The following is a 19,057-nucleotide window of genomic DNA, read 5'->3' on the forward strand; positions in this document are numbered from 1 at the left end:
GCACTGCTCTCGCCACTGAATACAAAACAATAGAGGCCTCTCACAGTAATCACGTCCTCGTATGAAAAGAGCCGACTAATTGGAATTATACTAGTACAGAGAGTGAGCTCATTAAAACCTGGAGCACCACCTCATGATAAACAGTCACTTTAAGGGGCCGGCACTAATGTGATGAGGCAAAGGATCTATTTCTCACTTCTCAATGAACACATCTTCCGTCTAAGCTCTCTCATTGGTGCATTTGGGAGCGGAGGCCTCTTAATTGCCTTCAGAAATTACAATAAGCTTATTGCTATGCGCAAATCAGTGGGGAGAATTAGAAATGTTGCTTTAAAGGAGCCATATTCTGAAGCGTTTTCCACCCTCTCTGACCCCTACAAATACAGTAACAGCTCAATCAACTCATATATTCACACTCTTCTTGTTTTTATGCAGAATGTTTGAGCTGCTCTTTTCCAATAAAGCAGACTACAAAAAAGATATTTTTGCCCTGTTTTCCAGGAAAAATATCACAATTTTTTTTTAAATGAAGATTCAAGCAAAATTGTATTAAGATAAGTCTTGTTTTCTGAAAAATAAATAACTAAATAAGTATTAAAATTTAGCAACTCCATGCTTAAAACAAGAAAAAAAATGTGCCAGTGGGGTAAGAAAAATATATTTATGTTTCTTATTTTAAGAATTTAGCTACTTTTTTTTTTATCAGTTTTTCTGTAATTTTTCTGCAATGTTTTCTGAAAACAAACAAACAAATAAAAATAAAAAATAAACAATTTTGAGTGACTTATGCTTTAAACAAAAAATAATATCTGCTAATGGGGTAAGAAAAATAAACTTTAAATTAATTTTATTATTCCCTTTTTTTTATTAACAAATTTATGTATTTAAAGGGAAAACAAGTTTATTTTTATGACCCCATTGGCAGAAATTGTTTCTTGTTTTAAGAAAAGTTGCTTAATTTTTAGTTTTTCAGTTTTTATACTTTCTATAACGTTTTCTGGAAAATGTCTAAAATTAAGTGACTTATGCAAAGTTAAAACTTATGACTTAAAACAAGAAATAATAACAATAATAAAGGGGTATAGAAAAATAAACTTCAAATGTATTTTATTAATAAACGTATGCATCTATAATTTTGCTTTATTTATTTGTACTGATTTTGCTGTGCAGATGGTGATTTTTACTGGCAAGCTAGAAAAAAAAGTTATTGGCATCACTGCAGTCAGAATAAAAATTTCAGTGAATAATGACTTCATTTTCGGGCTGCAAACTATAATACAATATTAGAAATATAGTGCTGAAGTCATATGGACCACTTTTATGTTTTTCTTTTTTAATGCTTTTTAGGCAGTAAAACTCAATGTCTGCTTTACTTTTATGGAAGAAAGCAGTTCAAAAATGAAAAAAAAGAAAGAAAACCACACACAAACTTTGGAAGAACCAATCCTATTAACATGCTATTTTGGCTACTGTACCTTTAAGACTACTATAGGATACCGAAGAGACATCGATACACCGATGTAAACCCATTTTCTGAGCGAAAAACCCAGCAAACTGCAGCAGTTACCTGGGTTTGGAGAGAATCGTGGTTGCACATCTCTCGCACCGATGAATCCCATTAAAACCGCGGTCATTAAACGGCAAAGAAGTCACATTGTGTTCGTCTCTCTTATGCAATGATTCCATCATGATTACTGTAGTCGCTAATGAGCCCCTGTGTACAATATAAAGATTGACATCGGCTGGAGCGCTGAGTGAAATTCATATTTCCTAAGAGTGGCTGAAATGGTTCCTTCCCTAACAACATCTATTTAGAGCACAGGTAGTTAAGGCAGAGCTCCCGTATAATGGGCTATTTCATTGTTACATTATTTTAAATATGTCAAACCATGAGGCCATTTGAAAGGTACGTCAATTACAGTGCTGCATTGGACATCTCAGGTGTCAAAACAATGTGACGAGACCCGCCATCTTGTCCCTGGCTGCTTACAGTTGCCTTGCACCATTATAAGCAGGCCATGATGACACCCGGACAGTGGAGTGACAGTTCGGAGAGCAATTGACTCATTCCGCTCATTGTTAAATTGATCTGGCCTAAAAATAACCCTTCATCCCCTCTCCTTTCCATCACACTTCATTACACCGCACGGGGAAAGAATCCTCTGTGCTATTTTGCCTGTATTCAAATCTCTTTTGTACCGTCTCGTGTTTAAAGACTGCCCATAAATCCCATATCAGATCTTAATGACCGTAGCCGGCCGGCCGGTAATATGTCATTGTTCACAGACGATCACTCGGGAGAGAATAGACCTTGCCAGTCTTCGTAATTGCACACACGGAGAGATTTATATGACCATTACGCTCTCCCTCGAGAAATAATTCAAACGCTGAATAAAGTGCAAAATCTGCCGGTTACACGTCCCCAAACTTTCACCGGGCCTTACCTAATGGATTCCCGTGCGCTCCGGCGGCCCGTTTCTCTATCGACGGGGCGCCGGCGCTCGATCTGGAACCGTTACGCATGGTTCGGCTCCCAAAACCTGGAATCGCTAACATCACAACAACAATAACACTGCGGCCTTGCAAGACCAATGCAAAAACAGATCATCAATACTAAATCAGTGCATCTCCAGATATTTTGTATATGTATTTGATGCATTGAATATATTTTTTAAATGTTGCATCGAAAGCAGCTTCTGAATGCATAAAGATAATGAATTCATCTAAATGATGAAATGTGTTCTTAAAACACAGACCTGTTTGCGGTGTTGCTTTAGTATTAAACGTTTTTAAGTAATATTTTAATGCATTTTTGTCTTTTTTTTTAGTTATTGTATACTTTAAGAAGTTTTAGAATTTTTTACATTTTTATTAGTTATTGTTTTATTTAATAACTTTTTTTTTATTATTTTTATTTCAGGGTTTTTTTGGGGGGGAGGGGGTAGTACATCAAGTTAAAATAAATGAAAAATTAGAAATTTTGCATAGGCAACAAGATGCAATAAAAGACTTTAATCAGTTTTTATACATATTTTATTAACATTACTATTTTTTAATGCTTTTAGGTTTAGTTTTAGATTGCAGAAATAGTTTTATTATTTTTTTTAATTTATTTTTATTTTATATTTTTCATTTTATTTCAGTTAAAGTTTTAGTAATTAGGTTGTGCTTCTGTAATTTTTTTATTAGTTATTTTTTTATATAACTATAATAAATTAACATTATTTTATAAAAACTATTCAAATGTTATATATATAATTTCATGAAAAATATATAGTTTTTATTCATTTTTATTTTCGTTTTAGTTATTTAGTACAAGTAGCAAGTTAAAGAAGTTATATATAAAATATATATATATATTAAATTTTATTTCAGTTCATGATTATTTTATTCCAAGTAGCAAAAAAAATAATAATTATATATATATATATATATATATATATATATATATATAGTTATGGTTTTGGGTTTAGTTTTACTTATATATTATATTTTACATTTCATTTTTTTTTTTTTTTTTTTTTTGGTGTGTGTGTGTGTGTGTGTGTTTTTTTATAAGTTAGCATTTTATATAACTATACAGATTTATATTATTTTATTAAAATTATACAGATGTTATAGATTATTTTATAACATCTGTGTAGCATTAACTATTTTTAATTGTAGTTTTAGTATTTTTCTTAGTGTATCGAGTTAAATAAAAATAAGAAATGTTGCCTTGGGAACTAATATAATAATATTCTATTTTATTTCAAGTAAATTTTCTATGATTTAGTTTTAGTTTCACATACCTACAATAACCCAGGTTCTCTGAAAACTCTGGCCGAGCTTAAACAACAATTGGAAAAAGGGGTATGTATGAATCACATTGCATCAAAAAATCCTTACAGGGTCGTTTGTTAACTGTGGTAGAGGTTAGAAATCGTCCCTAGAGGAAAAACCTGACGGACAGATACACCGCCGAAAAAGGGCGCATGAAATTGTAGAGTTGTTTGTTAGAGGTGATTTACTGTCAAACCCGAGTATTAGAGAACTGATCTCTTCACGGAGGGAAGTAGTATTGAGTAACATTTGTCTGTTCTTTGATCAATCTGTGTGTTGGAGTCAAACTCAAAGGCTGTCGAGCACACCCTGGGCTCACCGGGTTTTTTGATACTTTCCTCAGGCAAACAGATAAGATGATTGAAAGCGCTGCACGCCGGATCTCCCCGAGTGTGTGCTGTGTAGATTTTGTTGTTCGTGCTCCTTGCGTTCTCTCCGGGGAGCCGGCAGGTGCAGGCTGACGCAGGTTTGATCACCTTGGATGCACGCGAGACCTGGCGAGACCACTGCGACCGAAAGAGACGTGTGTTTGACAAGCTAATGAACTGTCTCCCAGGGTTATGCATTCAGAGAGGTTATTATTGAGAGAGGACATGACAGTCCATCCGAGGTGCTAATAATCACTCCAAAGACAAAAACAAGTGATCGTATTTTATGGACGAGACTAATGTGCTTTACTGCACAGGTGATACAAGCCGTATTGATAAATTACAGTTTGTCTGTGTAGGAGCAAATTGAACAATTTGTCCTACATCATACCAGAATGTCAACACATTTATTAACATAATAATAGAGATAAAGAATATCCAATCATACTATACTGATAATAGTGTACTCAAGCAAGGTTTAGGAGTGCACACTTCAGATAGATAGATAGATAGATAGATAGATAGATAGATAGATAGATAGATAGATAGATAGATAGATAGATAGATAGATAGATGTGCATATAATTAGATAGACACAGAAAGAAAGATAGTTAGTTGGTACGATAGAACACAAACAGATGGGTGAATAATCGGTAGATGTACGGGCGGATTGATAAAGCGTATGGTTGGATAGAGAAGGATCATCATGAATAGTGCCGTCTTTGCCCTGAGCATCACTCTCTCTCTCCGTCCTTCCTCAAGCTTCTCCTCCCCTCCTCTCCTCCTCCTCCTCCTCCTCCTCTCCTCTCCTCCTCTCCTCTCCTCCTCCTCCTCCTCTCCTCTCCTCCTCCTCCTCTCTCCTCTCCTCCTCCTCCTCCTCCTCCTCCTCTCCTCTCCTCTCCTCCTCCTCCTCCTCCTCTCCTCTTCTCCTCCTCCTCCTCTCCTCTCCTCTCCTCCTCCTCCTCCTCCTCCTCTCCTCTCCTCTCCTCTCTCTCCTCTCCTCCTCTCTCCTCTCCTCTCTCTCCTCTCCTCTCCTCCTCTCCTCTCCTCTCCTCTCCTCCTCTCCTCCTCTCCTCTCCTCTCTCCTCTCCTCTCCTCTCCTCCTCCTCTCCTCTTCCTCCTCTCCTCTCCTCTCCTCCTCCTCCTCCTCCTCTCCTCCTCCTCCTCCTCTCCTCTTCCTCCTCTCCTCTCCTCTCCTCTCCTCCTCTCCTCTCCTCCTCCTCTCTCCTCTCCTCTCCTCTCCTCTTCCTCCTCTCCTCTCCTCTCCCGACACTGTCCCGGACTCGAGGGGCTCACTCAGCAGTGACAGCCCCAGTCAGATCATACCCTGCAATCAAATCCAGTTTTATTAGATCTGTCTTGCCGGGCCAGCGCTCCACTGCAAAAACATGTTTTGTTCTCTTTAACCTATTCCACCGGGGACGCAAACCAACAGTGACACTGTCATTTGCGAGCGATGCAGTAAGACTCCCTCGTGGTCCAAATGTCAGATTATACTGTGCAGTACTAGTTATCCACCCTAAATATAGCTCTTCGGGTATCAAGGGCTGTCGCAAGAAATTCACGGTTTCACATACTTGGCCTTTTTTGGAGCCTGTGACACTGTCACAAACCTTAAGATGTTGTAGAGATGAGATTAATTTATAACTATTTCTGTAAACTCACTGCCTGATTCAGGTGAATCTCAAAACCTCACCTGATCACTGCTTTTACTGCTTTTAATCATCTTCTCTGCCAACATGAACTCAAAATTGACCCTGGTTACTTTATTAATAAATAATGTTTCTATAATAATGGTCCTTGGTCATATTGTGTACAATAAACCAAAGAAAAAGATATTGTCTCTGTAAGCTTTAATTCACAATCCAATCACCTTTTCAGAATTGTACATTCATTATAAATTATAAAAGTATTACATTTATTCATTCTAAAAAGAATACTAAATAATACTACTAATAATACAAGAAAAAAAGCAAAGAAAAAAATAATAAAATACAATCCACTACTAATAAAAACACAATTAGTGTTTAAAAATTGTATTGTTATCATCATTATTATTATTAAAGTATATAGTAACAATAATAATAATAAAATAGCACGTAATATTTTAATAACAATAATAATAATAATAATAATAATTATTATCATTATTATTATTATTATTATTCAGATACTATTACTACCACTAATATTAATAATGATAATAATAATAATAATACTTATCATTATTATTATTATTATTATTATTGTTATTAAAATAAGAATAATAATAAAAATATTATTATTATTATTAACAACAAGTTCAATCCTTTGTTCAAGTACTGTCCTTCATTAAGCAATGCAAAAGCTGTCAAATTCAATGGCAACTATTCAATTTCATTCATCCCACTGTAAATGGACAATTAAATGGTTTTTAGATTTGCACATGCTTTCACTGGATAACAAATCAAGTTTATACAAATACAAACATATGTATATACAAGAACATTTCTAACATCACTGTGACCTATTCAAGCTCCGGCTTCTGCCTGGATCACATAACTCTAGTCTTTTAACTCTCCATTGTTTATATTTGTGTCAATTTGCTGTAAGCCAAAATGCATTATGGTGAAACTGATCATCAGTCTAGCCAGAGAGAGAGAGAGAGTACATTGTTGGCCAGAAGAGTGGAATGGCCCCGGTGTGTAGCGCTGATGGTATATCTGCTCTCATGGCTCATTTGTTTCAGGTCACATCAGGAGGAGACGGCTTCAGTCACAACAATGACACGTGTGAAAGGCCATCTGCTGCTCCAGATAAAGATAAGTGTTGTGCAGGTAGGCCGTGACGACTCTGATAATGGTGAAGGTTGCATTGTCCATCACTGAAAGACCATCCACTCTCACATCTGCACAACAAGCTGTGAGTGTTTGTTTAATAAGAGCGAAGCACAGGGAGTTTCCAACGATATGAAAAACACTGGTGCTATGGCTTTAGGACTATAACATGTTGAGCTTTGGAGCTCAAATGCTCAAATCTAACTTGCATCACATTTGCAAAATATCAACAAAAAAAAAGCCAAATATAACTCTCCAGGAAGCTATGCAAAAAAGAAAAATACCGAAAGCCTGTTTTGACTGACAATACAGCGTAAACACTTCAATGCACTACAAGAGGATATCAAATAATGCCAAACAAGTTTCAAAGCACTTACATATCTAGCAATTTGTCAAAACTGCATCTCAGCTTTGAAAATTCAGATCTATTCTCAGCTTTCTGGTTATTCAGAAACAGAGCTTCTCTATACGGCGGAAAATGCAACGTCAGACATTTCCATAATCAGAATCTTACCAGACCAAATTACCTGAGCTACAGCGGCTTGATTTAAACGCTAGGCGGAAATGTTCACCCATAGAGTGGAATGGACAAATACACTCAACAAACAACATGAACGGGCCACAAATATCACTGTGCAGGAAGGTGCCACAGATGAAAGACAATCACTTTGACCTTCATGTTGAAAAGAAGCCAAAGAGGTTAGTGAGATTTGTGTGCGTGACAGCATAAAAATCATTAAACGAGCACACAAAACAGAATCGCAACTGTGACCAGGATTGCAAAAGGCAGCGATCATCAACATGCATGACAGGAAGTGAGATCACAAAGTTACCACTCTATTTCAGCATGTGTCTTCACTATTTCACAAGAGTTTAAACTCACAGTTGCAGTTTCGGTTGTTGTTTAGAGTTAAACAAACAGAATTGCACTAATGAAGTAAATGTGAGTGGCGCTACAGCTTTCCCATGCCAATATACAGAATCTCCAGATCAAAACACAGACGAAGAAGAAGAAACAAGTGATCGCGTATGTAAACAGATGCATGTGATCATCAAACATTAAAAGGTTCCTGTTATGCGTTTAGTAAGTAATGTTTGAACATAAAAAAAGATCTGCAAGGTTACAAAGCTCAAAGTCCACTCTAAAAGGAGATCTGTATGATCCTCTTGTTCCTTAACATTCTCAGGGTCTGTTCACCAATCACAACGACACTGTGCCAGCTAACCAATCAGAGCACATTTCATGTTTCAGAAGGAGGGGCTTCTTCAAAACAGGAAGCAAACAGCGTTTGAGACACTCTGGGAAGAGAGGACTGGAGGTGATGTGAAATATGTGAAAAAGAATGCGTTTTTGGAACGATTAAAATCAAAACAATCAAACCAAAAAGATCCGTCTCTGCAGTCTGGCAAAATATTTAAGATACAATCTAAGAAAACAATTCGTAATATTTTATTTATCCTGTTTTAAGATATCTTTACTGGAAAATAAGTCAGAAACAGGAGGTGGCTTACTGTCTCGAGCCAAAAAAGCTATTTTTAACTTTTTCTTTCGTCTAATTAGCCACAACATTTTGGCATTATTGCAACCAGTTTTGGCAAGAGTCATTTTCACTTGTTTTACAACATAAATATTTTTAACTTTAATTTGTTTTTACATATTAATTTATACCATTTTTCCTGTTTAAATATCTAAGTGAGAAACAACTTACATTTTAAAAAGTGAAAAATTCTGCCCATGCAGTATGACAAAATACACTTATATTCAAGATACAATTTCATGGCAATCTATGAAAACAAGTCTTAATCTTATTAATACAGTTTTAAGGATATTTATTTATTTTTCTAGTTTAAATATCTTATGTGAAAAATACGTATCTACAATGAAGTTCAAAACAGTAAAAATCTGCCCATCCAGTATGACAAAGATTCAAGATACAATATATGAAAATAAGTTTTAATATATTATAAATCCAGTTTTAAGGATTTTTATTTGTTTGTTTATATCTAAATTTTCAGTTTAAATATCTACTGTATGTGGAAAAACAAGTTAAATTTCAAAACACTAAAAATCTGCCCACTCAAGATGTAATCTATGAAAACAAGTCTTAATATCTTATTAATACAGTTTGTTTATTTATTTATTTATTTTTCCTACTTTAAATATCTATTGTATGTGATAAATAAGTATCTACTGTAAATTTAAAAACAGTAAAAATCTGCCTATCCAGTATGACAAAGATTCAAGATAGAATCTTTCAGGGTTTTGTTTTTATTTAACAGTTTTAAGGATGTTAAGATATTTTTAAAACGAGACAAAAATTATTATTATTTTATTTTTATTTTTTTGCAGTGTAAGCCTTGACTGTTTGCTAAACCTGTTTGGAAACACACACCCATCATCTTCCATCGTTCATACAGACGCGTTTCGATACCGCCACGTAGTTTCCACATTTACCCTCTAAAGCCATACGGATCGAGTCTAACTTTGCAAACAGACTTTTCTAAATCACATTCAATCTTGGCCATTCGGTCTCTTTCATACCCATCTGCAGATTCTGCACAACATTGAAAAGATCACAGTACTTTTTCCTGACATTCTCACTCAGCCTTGAAATTATGTTTAGTCTCATTCCTCCGAACCATTTGAAGAAGATCTTTTACGATCATTAGTCGTGCCGGTGCAAGACATTTCCTATGTGGTCATGATTATCCTGAGCTCTGGAAAGGAGAAAAAGTCCTCGTTTTCATGCATTATCACTAATGTGAAATAATTCAAAGCAGCATAGAAGGTTTTTTCAGACATCCGACCCTATAAATAATCAAGGGCCCATTCAAACCCTCCGAGTAATTACTCGTGTGTGGTGACAGCTGAAGGCAGGAGGAAAATGACAGGCCTCCAACAGGGAGATGTAGTGTAAATTTTATGAGTGACAAAGAAGATTAGCACAGCGACTGGCTACATGCTACCCTGACCTCCATGTGGGCGAGCGAAGGAGGAGACGGACGGCGGACGGAGACTCCATCACTATATCTGTACGTATTTGTGCCCACTGCTGATTTCTCATGACTTTTGATTTAGAATTTTAATTTGATCGAGATGTGTCACAACACCAAAGTCTCCTTATATAAATATTCAGCAGGGCTTTTTAAAGAAACACTGAGTGTACTGAATAATTTCATACATGACCTGGTCGTGATTACATAAAATTATGAAACAGACGCCTGAAAAAAAAAAAAAAAAGGGGGTTTTGAATCAAGCACAAGACAACATTAATGTGTAGGTGACACTGAAAAAGTCAGTGAATATCAGTCAAAATACAAGTATTACATATGACATAGAAGTACAGTAAGTCAGTCATTAATGAAAAACTGTGTAGAATTATGTTGAAATAAACAGGACTTACCATAACAGATTTTAAATAAATGGTTTTATTTTGTACTAATAACTGCCTGGTTGTAAATGATCCCACTTACTGTGCTAGAAATGAAATATAAAATAAAATATAAAATATTTACTTTTAAAAATTATGATCTTTAAATTTTAATCAGATCGAGATGTGTCTTTTATAAATATTCTGCAGGACTTTCCAAATAGACAGAAAATGTACTCTATCATTTCATAGTTTATAAAATAAAATAAATAATATATTAAAAATAAAAATAGCAATACTGTATAAAAAAATAATAAAATAGATGACATTTAGTTCTGATTACTTTTTGACATTTTAATCTGATCAACATACATCACTATGCCAAGGTCTTTTATACATATTCAGCAAGAATTTTTTAAGAAAACACTGAATGTACTGAATTATGTGATGATCTAGTCATAAGTACTTCAACTTATGAAACTGACGGCTCAAAATGAGAAACACGAAGTTGAAAAACATGGCTGGCTGTAAAGGACTGAAATAAATGTGTTTATTTTATGCTAATGACTGAATAAAATTAAATTAAATCAAATGCATAGAAAAAATACATAAAAAAATTAAATTAAATGTGTTTATTTTGTGATAATTACTGACTGGCTGTAAATTATCACTTATTGTGCTAAAAATTAAATAAAATAAAATAATAAAGATACAAAGAACAAACACAGAATTTACTGAATAATTTCATAGATGATCTAATCATGATTGCATCGAATTATGAAACCGCCACCTTAAAATGACAAACAAAAGGTTTTCTGCACCGAACACAAGACAACACGGGTTAAATGTGTAAGTGACACTGACAAAGTCGTCGCAAAACATCCTTACTGGAGCGTGATAGCTATTTTGCTCCGACATCCACCCTTTTCAAAGCGCTATTGAATGAGGCCTCCGTCTCCAGCGTTCCCGCCCAGCCTTACGAGTGATGTGCCATTGATACTCCTTTGTGCTGCCTTTCCAAAGAATGCTTTTGTTCGCTCTGTAATTACAGGGGTACTTCTCAACTGTACTTGCCGCTAAAGCACACACACAGCCTCTGAACGCCGGTCAGAGGGCTACGCCTGGGTTTCACAGGGTTGATGGCAACACGGAGCACCTCGCTACAATTCCCTATGCGTCTTCCTTTCCAGACACGTTTTGGCAATGTTCTCGCGGCACTGTTCCTGCTGTTCCAACAGGCTTTTCGTCAGTTTTTGTCTCATCTTGTCAAGTGTCTGACATTCTGATTTAATCAACATCCGTGGCTGCCAGTTAAATTAGATCACTATCAAAAATGTGGCCGATACGGCGTGTCCCTCACTTGTCAGAGACCAACTCGTCTGCTCATTTATTTATCACACTCATCCTCCCATGGAGACACCTTGTAGTCCCACACAGAAACACGAGAGCTATCTGTCCATTACAGCTTGATTTGGATCTGCAGCCTTAAGACATGAAGAGGAAAAAGTCATGACAGTCTGAGAAAATAAAAAAGTATATGAGATTCTTATAAAAGAGTCGAAAAAAGACCATGATTTTGCTAGAGCAGTGGAGCACTTAAGACAAAAGAGGCTTAGTATTTGGATAAAAGTCATTGTGAAGTGATTATGTATTGAATATTGATCAAAATATATACGACTAAAAGTGCAATTAGCCATTAGTGGAAAAACAATAAATAAACAGGAAAATAAAATAAACAGGGTTGAGTGTAACAGGGTTGAAATAAACGCATTTATTTTGTGCTAATTACTGAATAGCTGTGAAATATAACAATTAATGTGCTGTAAATAATCAAATAAAATAAAATAAATAACATTGTTGAAATAATTTATTTTGTGATAATTTCTGACTGGCTGGAAATGATCTGACTCATTGTGCTGTAAATATAGAATTAAATTAAATTAAATTAAATTAATTAATATAAAATAACAGGGTTGAAATACATACACACTAAAAAAAATGGTGCTATATAGCACTAAAAGTGGTTCTTTGGCTCGTAATCATAGGGGAACCAAATCTTGGTGCTTCAGTGGTTCTTCAGCGGTTCTTCGCCGGTTCTTTGGCATGACTGAGGGGCTATATAGCACCGCTACCATATACAGAACCTGTTAAGCTCCTGTATGGTTCTTCAGCGATTCTTCAGTGGCTCTTTGGGGTGATTAAGGTACTATATAGCACCACTGCCGTACAAAGAACCTGTTAAGCCCCTTTAATGGTTCTTTACGAGCCAAAGAACCACTGTTGGTGCTGTTTAGCACCATTTTTGTTGAAGAAATTCAATGCAATATGGCACCTCTTAAGGTTCTACATAGCACCATTTGACAAAGGTGCTGTATAGCACCTTTAAAGATATTGTGCTATATAGCACCAAAAGGGTAACCACTTTTGGTGTTATATAGCACCATGATTTTTTAGAGTGTACATACAGGGTTGAAGCACATAATTTGTGCTAATTACTGGCTGTCTCATTTATTAAGCTGGAAATAAAATAAAAATATATAAAAAATAAAATTAAATAAAAATAAAATACAATAAAATTAAATAAAAATGAGATAAAATAAAAAAAATAACAGGGTTGGAATAAATGTGTTAATTTTGTGCTAATTACTGACTGGCTTTAAATTATCTCACTTATTGTGCTGAAAATAAAGTATAATATATATATATATATATATATATATATATATATATATACACACATACATACATTATTTTAATATACTTTATATATATAATTCTATCATGCAAGAAGAAAAATACCAAAGAGTGATATGGGTGAAAAGAATCTAGAGCAGCTATGTAGGAAATCAAATTACACGATTGACCAATCAAAATTATGTATACAAGGCAGCCGAGTAAAGCTTTTTAGTAAAATGATCACTATTTGCGATGGTTACAAAATGTACACTACGACTTGTCATGAACATATCATAATGTCCACAAATAATATTTTTCGCATCAAAACCCATGTGAATATATATATATGACAATAAGGTCTCAGCTAATTCAAAACCATGTCTATTGCATGCAAGCTGAATGCGAGTGGTGCAACATGAAAAGCTAAAGAAAGATGAAATCTTGCACACGAGAGATATGGGCATTTTGAAAGGGATTGCAGAGATGCTATTCATTTCAAAAGTGTTTTTTCATTGCCAGAGGCAAATCAACTAAATGGATGTCAGTCATTCCATTCGGCACGGCGAGCAGAATGCTTTTCACCAAACCCTGCGATTGTGTTTCTCCATTTTCATTCATCTGCAGTTGGCAATATGAGAAAATATGGTGCACGTGCATGCAACCCTCGGATGTACACAATTTATATAAGCACAAGGGGTTTCATATTAAACTGATTTGTCTGTTCTGGAAATGGGGTGAATCATTCTAGAAGCAATGGGGCAAATCTATGCTCCAATAGACCACTCTGAGAATTAAATGTCACATTTTTAATGCTTCCATTACAACGTTGAAATATTTAGCCTGAGTATTTTAATGTCGCTCATGTAAAGCATCTAAGCACTGTGTGAAGACACTTCCTGCGTATTTGTTGGGCCACCTGGGATGAAACGGCTTCTCTCTATTGCTATCGATGTAATAACATGGTTTATGATGAGTGAAATATAGAGAGCCTCACTGTCACCTTTCTTCAAATCTCTTTCTGCCGATAGTTTTCAATTCACTTATGCAGATTTTTGACAACAAGAGTTAAAAGGAATAGTTCACCCAAAATGAAAATTTGCTCAAAATTTACTCACCCTCAGGACATCCATGGTGTAGATGAGGTTGTTTCTTCATCAGATTTATAGAAATATAGCATTACATCATTTGCTTACCAATGGATCCTCTGCAGTGAATGGGTGCCGTCAGAATGAGAGTCCAAAAAGCTGATAAAAACATCACAATAATCCACAAGTAATCCACACCACTCCAGTCCATCATTCTCGCTTACAACAAAACAGACCATTGTCTAAATCGAGTCACTGCAGCACCGACATAAACAACATAACTAGCTCAAAATCTAAATCCAGAGGATCACTTGTAGCTATCATAGTTACATGTGTGGTTAAGCACTAAGGCGTTATAGACATAAAGCTGCTACATAAAGCAATGTGTATCATCTGACAAAAATTTCCTAAAATAAACTGAGTGGAAAAAAGAGTGTCTAAAATAAAATAAAATCCTGATTAGCTTGCATCTGCGAGAATATAAAGGTTGAAATAAACAGGGCTCATGGCTGTGGTTATTTTTTAAATTAAATTAAATTAAATTACAAAACAAAACATCAAAATAAAAATATTGATTAGTTGGCATATGTGAGAATATTAAGGTTGAAATAAACAGAGCTGACTGTAACATGGTTGAAATAAATGTGGGTATTTAAAATAAATAAATAAATAAAATCCTGATTAGTTGGTGTGTGCGAGAATATAAAGGTTCAAATAAACAGGGCTATCTGTAACAGGGTTGAAATAAATGTGGGTATTTAAAAAAATACAATAAAATCCTGATTAGTTGGCGTGTGCGAGAATATAAAGGTTCAAATAAACAGGGCTGACTGTAACCGGGTTGAAATATATATATATATATATATATATATATATATAAATAATTTTTTTTTTAAATTAAATAAAATTAATAAAATACTGATCAGTTGAAATTATTCTATTATGCAAGAAAAAAGGCAAAAGATAACAAACTAGAAAGGTTGAAAATCTAATGACATAATTGTAAGTGACCAATCAAAATTATGTATTTAAGAGTAATAAATAAGGATGTGTAATAAAATTATCACTATTTGCCATGTTTACAAAATGTATACTACAACTTGTCATTAAAATCATAACTGATGCCCATAACAAACCACTGTTCCGGATTTGTGTTCACTGTGTGTGTGGGTGAAATGCAGAGCACAAATTCTGAGTATGGGACACCATACTTGGCCAGGCGTCATGTCCTTTTCCTTTAAAATCATAAATCTTTAAAGCTGCTTTGAAATAATGTGCATCATGAAAATAGCTATGCAAAGAAATCTATTATAATAGCTAAATAGCTATTATAAATAAATAATAATAATAATAATAATCTAACAAAAAAATCAAATATTGGCATTTACGGAAGTTGCTAAGAATTTTATTTTACAATTACTGAAATTTTTCAAAAGAAAGGCCAAAATTTACTGGGCTTAACACAAGCAGTTTAGAAAGAGACAGTGCAAAAAGGGAAACAGAAAGACAAAAAATAAAAGGTTGAACAACATCCAGTGAAAGCTCACAGCGCATGAATTATGTGGAGGACGAGTGTGGTGGTGGATGGTGAGAAGGACTTAGATTGAGATGTCCACTTCCGGCTCACTGGTTTGATATTTCCATCACGGACAGCGAAGGAGACCCTGACAGTCGGGCTGCTGGAAGCCAGCTGTTTTCATGCTTTGAGAATTCCGGAATGTGCAGCCAAGTTGAAGGATTGTTAGGAGATTATTAAGCAAAGTGACATGCAGAAAACGTGAATCCAGTGATGGAACGGTTGAAGAGTTTCGGCGGCCCACATGCAGCAGATCTTTGGCACGCAGTCAGCCATGAGCGTTTCAGCATCAGTGCCGCTGTAACATCACATCCGAGTTAATCAAGTAACATTAACTAAATCCAACGAGATTGTGAAACATACACAGTTCTGTAGGACGTTAGTCTCAATGTTTGGAAAGCACTTTCTTGATAAGATCGTACTAAAGTAATCTGCACTCAGATGAGTTGCCAAAACATGCAAACATTCAAATATCTTGAACTGAGTAAGTCCCAATAAAATGACGCATCAAACAAATCACACTTTAACGCTCCTGTTGTGTTCAACAACTGGTTATGACTTTTATGTTAGGCTTCAAATTGACCCACAATGCAATTTGCCAAAAATCAACACTATGAAAAATAAGATTAATTTAAAAAGAGAAAACCTCTATTAAAGCTTCAGAGACTAAAACATATAAAACGTGAGAAATGTAATAATTCCCATCTATTTTTATTATATTTCAATTGTGTTGGGGTCAATTTGACCCACATATTTTATGTTCAAAACTAACTGCATACTCACAGAATTTTTTATGACTACTTGTAATGACTATTTGCACACTGAGTGCACAGTAAATAATATCTAATATTATTTGTACTTATTGTAAGTAGTACTGCATGTATTCCTTTGCTATTTGTTGTCTTTTTCTCAAACCCTTGTGAGGGTAAAGTCGGTTTCTCACACATCTGTTCAGAGCTGCAACAGTCTAGTAATTGAGATCCAAAGAAACAGTGAATTTTCTTTGGATGATTCAGAAGATAAGTCTTAATTTTCAAGTTATTATCTTAAATTACTCACGTATTTCATATTTTAGTGTTGACTATAATGATGTGTTACAAAAAAACGTTCTTTGTTTTTTTTTTTTTTATCTGCCTCTTCGTTGTTTTGAAAAGTGTTTTTGCAAATTGCATGGAAAACTTTAAACTAGCAATAACACGCGTAAGCATGCTAAAAGCATGCACAAACTCTTTTAAATCCTCATAAAGACTAACACAAAAAAAACACAATTTCAACAATTAATTTCCCAATTGAGTCCTATGCAAAACATGCTGTGAAAAACAAATCACCTGCCCACTTTGAAATATCAACATAAGTCATATAGTCACAAATGGAATATATAAACTTTAGTTTTACAAATTTAAGTGAACTGAATGCAAAGCAATGGAAGTTGTGACAAAGTGTTTAAGAACTGTGTTGCTTTAGCTCATTTTAGATACAACTACGATCGGAAAAGTTCTCCTTCGTGTTTTTGAAAAGATACGAATACAGACAACAATGTCGTCAAAACGATCCCAGTTCACACAGATGCACAAAAATGACTAAAAACACTGTATTATGCATGCCAGGTGATGCCACTTGGTAAAGAAACTCATTAAATTAAATTTCAAAAGTTTGCATTTTCAGGCCCCTAAAGCACCATTGTCATGTAAATGAATGGCCAAAATGCATAAAAATTTTTCCATTTTCAGTTGTTGTGTGAACACCCCCTTAGTTTGTCCAACAATTAATTTGCATTTACGAAGTACTGTTTTTGTGAATAGAATCACTACATTTGCCAAAATTTGACAGGTTAGTGCTATTAAATCTTTTTAAAGTATTCAGAGTTTTGTTTGATACCATCGTATCATTACTAAAATCATTTCTATGCTAATGTGACATATATCATACAATCCCGCCCCTAAATGCCACATAAGAACAAAATGAACTTTGATTGATCACTTTACAAATCAGTAAATCTGCTTTTCCTGTATAAGTGGGCAGGTCTTGACCAGAAAAAGATCCAGTATGGATCAGAACGAAGGACATGTAGTCAAAGGTCTGCCTAAACACTATCATTACTATTACTGCCATTATTGTGACATATTATCAGTGGGAGTAATTATTTACATTAACAGTGCAACGTAACTTTTATTTTATTGTAACCTTTTATTGTGGCCAGCCTAAGGCACACCTATGCAATAATCATGCTGTCTAATCAGCATCTTGAGGTGGATGGAGTATCTCGGCAAAGGAAAAGTACTCACTAACACAGATTTAGACAGATTTGTGAACAATATTTGAGAGAAATAGGCCTTTTGTGTACATAGAAAAAGTCTTAGATCTTTGAGTTCAGCTCATGAAGAATGGGGGCAAAAACAAAAGTGTTGCGTTTATAATTTTGTTCAGTGTAAATGCAACTGTAATCCGTTACAGTTCCTGAGAAAAAAATGTGTAATTAAATTACAGTTATTTATGAAAATGTTATCGATTACTAAGGGGGTTACATCTAAATATTTCCTGTATTAATATTTACAATTTCCTGTTATGATTTTAAATATGTAATTAACCTCAGAGCAATCATAAAAAAAAAGGGGTGTTAAAGTCTGATTTTGTGGTGGCTGCGCTTCAGATTATTCTAATTTAATCTAATTACTACTGTAAGGTTAACCCTGCCTTTTTTTAAATGTTTGAAAATTATGAACAGTTGAAAAGTGATCAAATGTAATCAGTTACATTACTTTAATAAAGTAACTAAATATTTACGCTAATTTATTACATTTAATAAAGTAATCTGTAACCTATTACATTTCCAAAGTAACCTTCCCAACACTGTATATCATTCATTCAAGTCAGGGAAAAAGAGAATATTTCGAAGCACCCAAAACAAATAAACAATGGACGATGGAAATGCTGTTCACACCTGAATCTACAGTATATAATTTATGCATGCACAAGGTCTAACAAATAATTTACATAAAGAAGGGTGAATCCTTAGCTTTACTTCAGTTAACTATAAGCTCTGGTGTAAACAAGATGTGTTCTGAAACACAGCTCTAAAAAATGCAATTCACTGGAGAGTTGACGCTTACAAGTTTCCCAATGGAAAATATGTCTTTGCTTGACCTGCCTTCAAGTGCACCTGGGAAATTCCCACATCTGAGTTGGGGATTCATTATTTCGACATGTCGCAAGTTGGAAATATAATGCAGGGCAAACAAAACAATGGACAACCTGTAAAAGATAAAAATGGAGGATCTGTAAAAGAAAAACAACCTGTGGACATAACATTTAATTCCTGGACATTCTGCTCCACTTCCGGGTC

Source organism: Onychostoma macrolepis, chromosome 23 (genome assembly GCF_012432095.1).
Source record: "Onychostoma macrolepis isolate SWU-2019 chromosome 23, ASM1243209v1, whole genome shotgun sequence".
NCBI classification, from domain to species: Eukaryota; Metazoa; Chordata; class Actinopteri; order Cypriniformes; family Cyprinidae; genus Onychostoma; species Onychostoma macrolepis.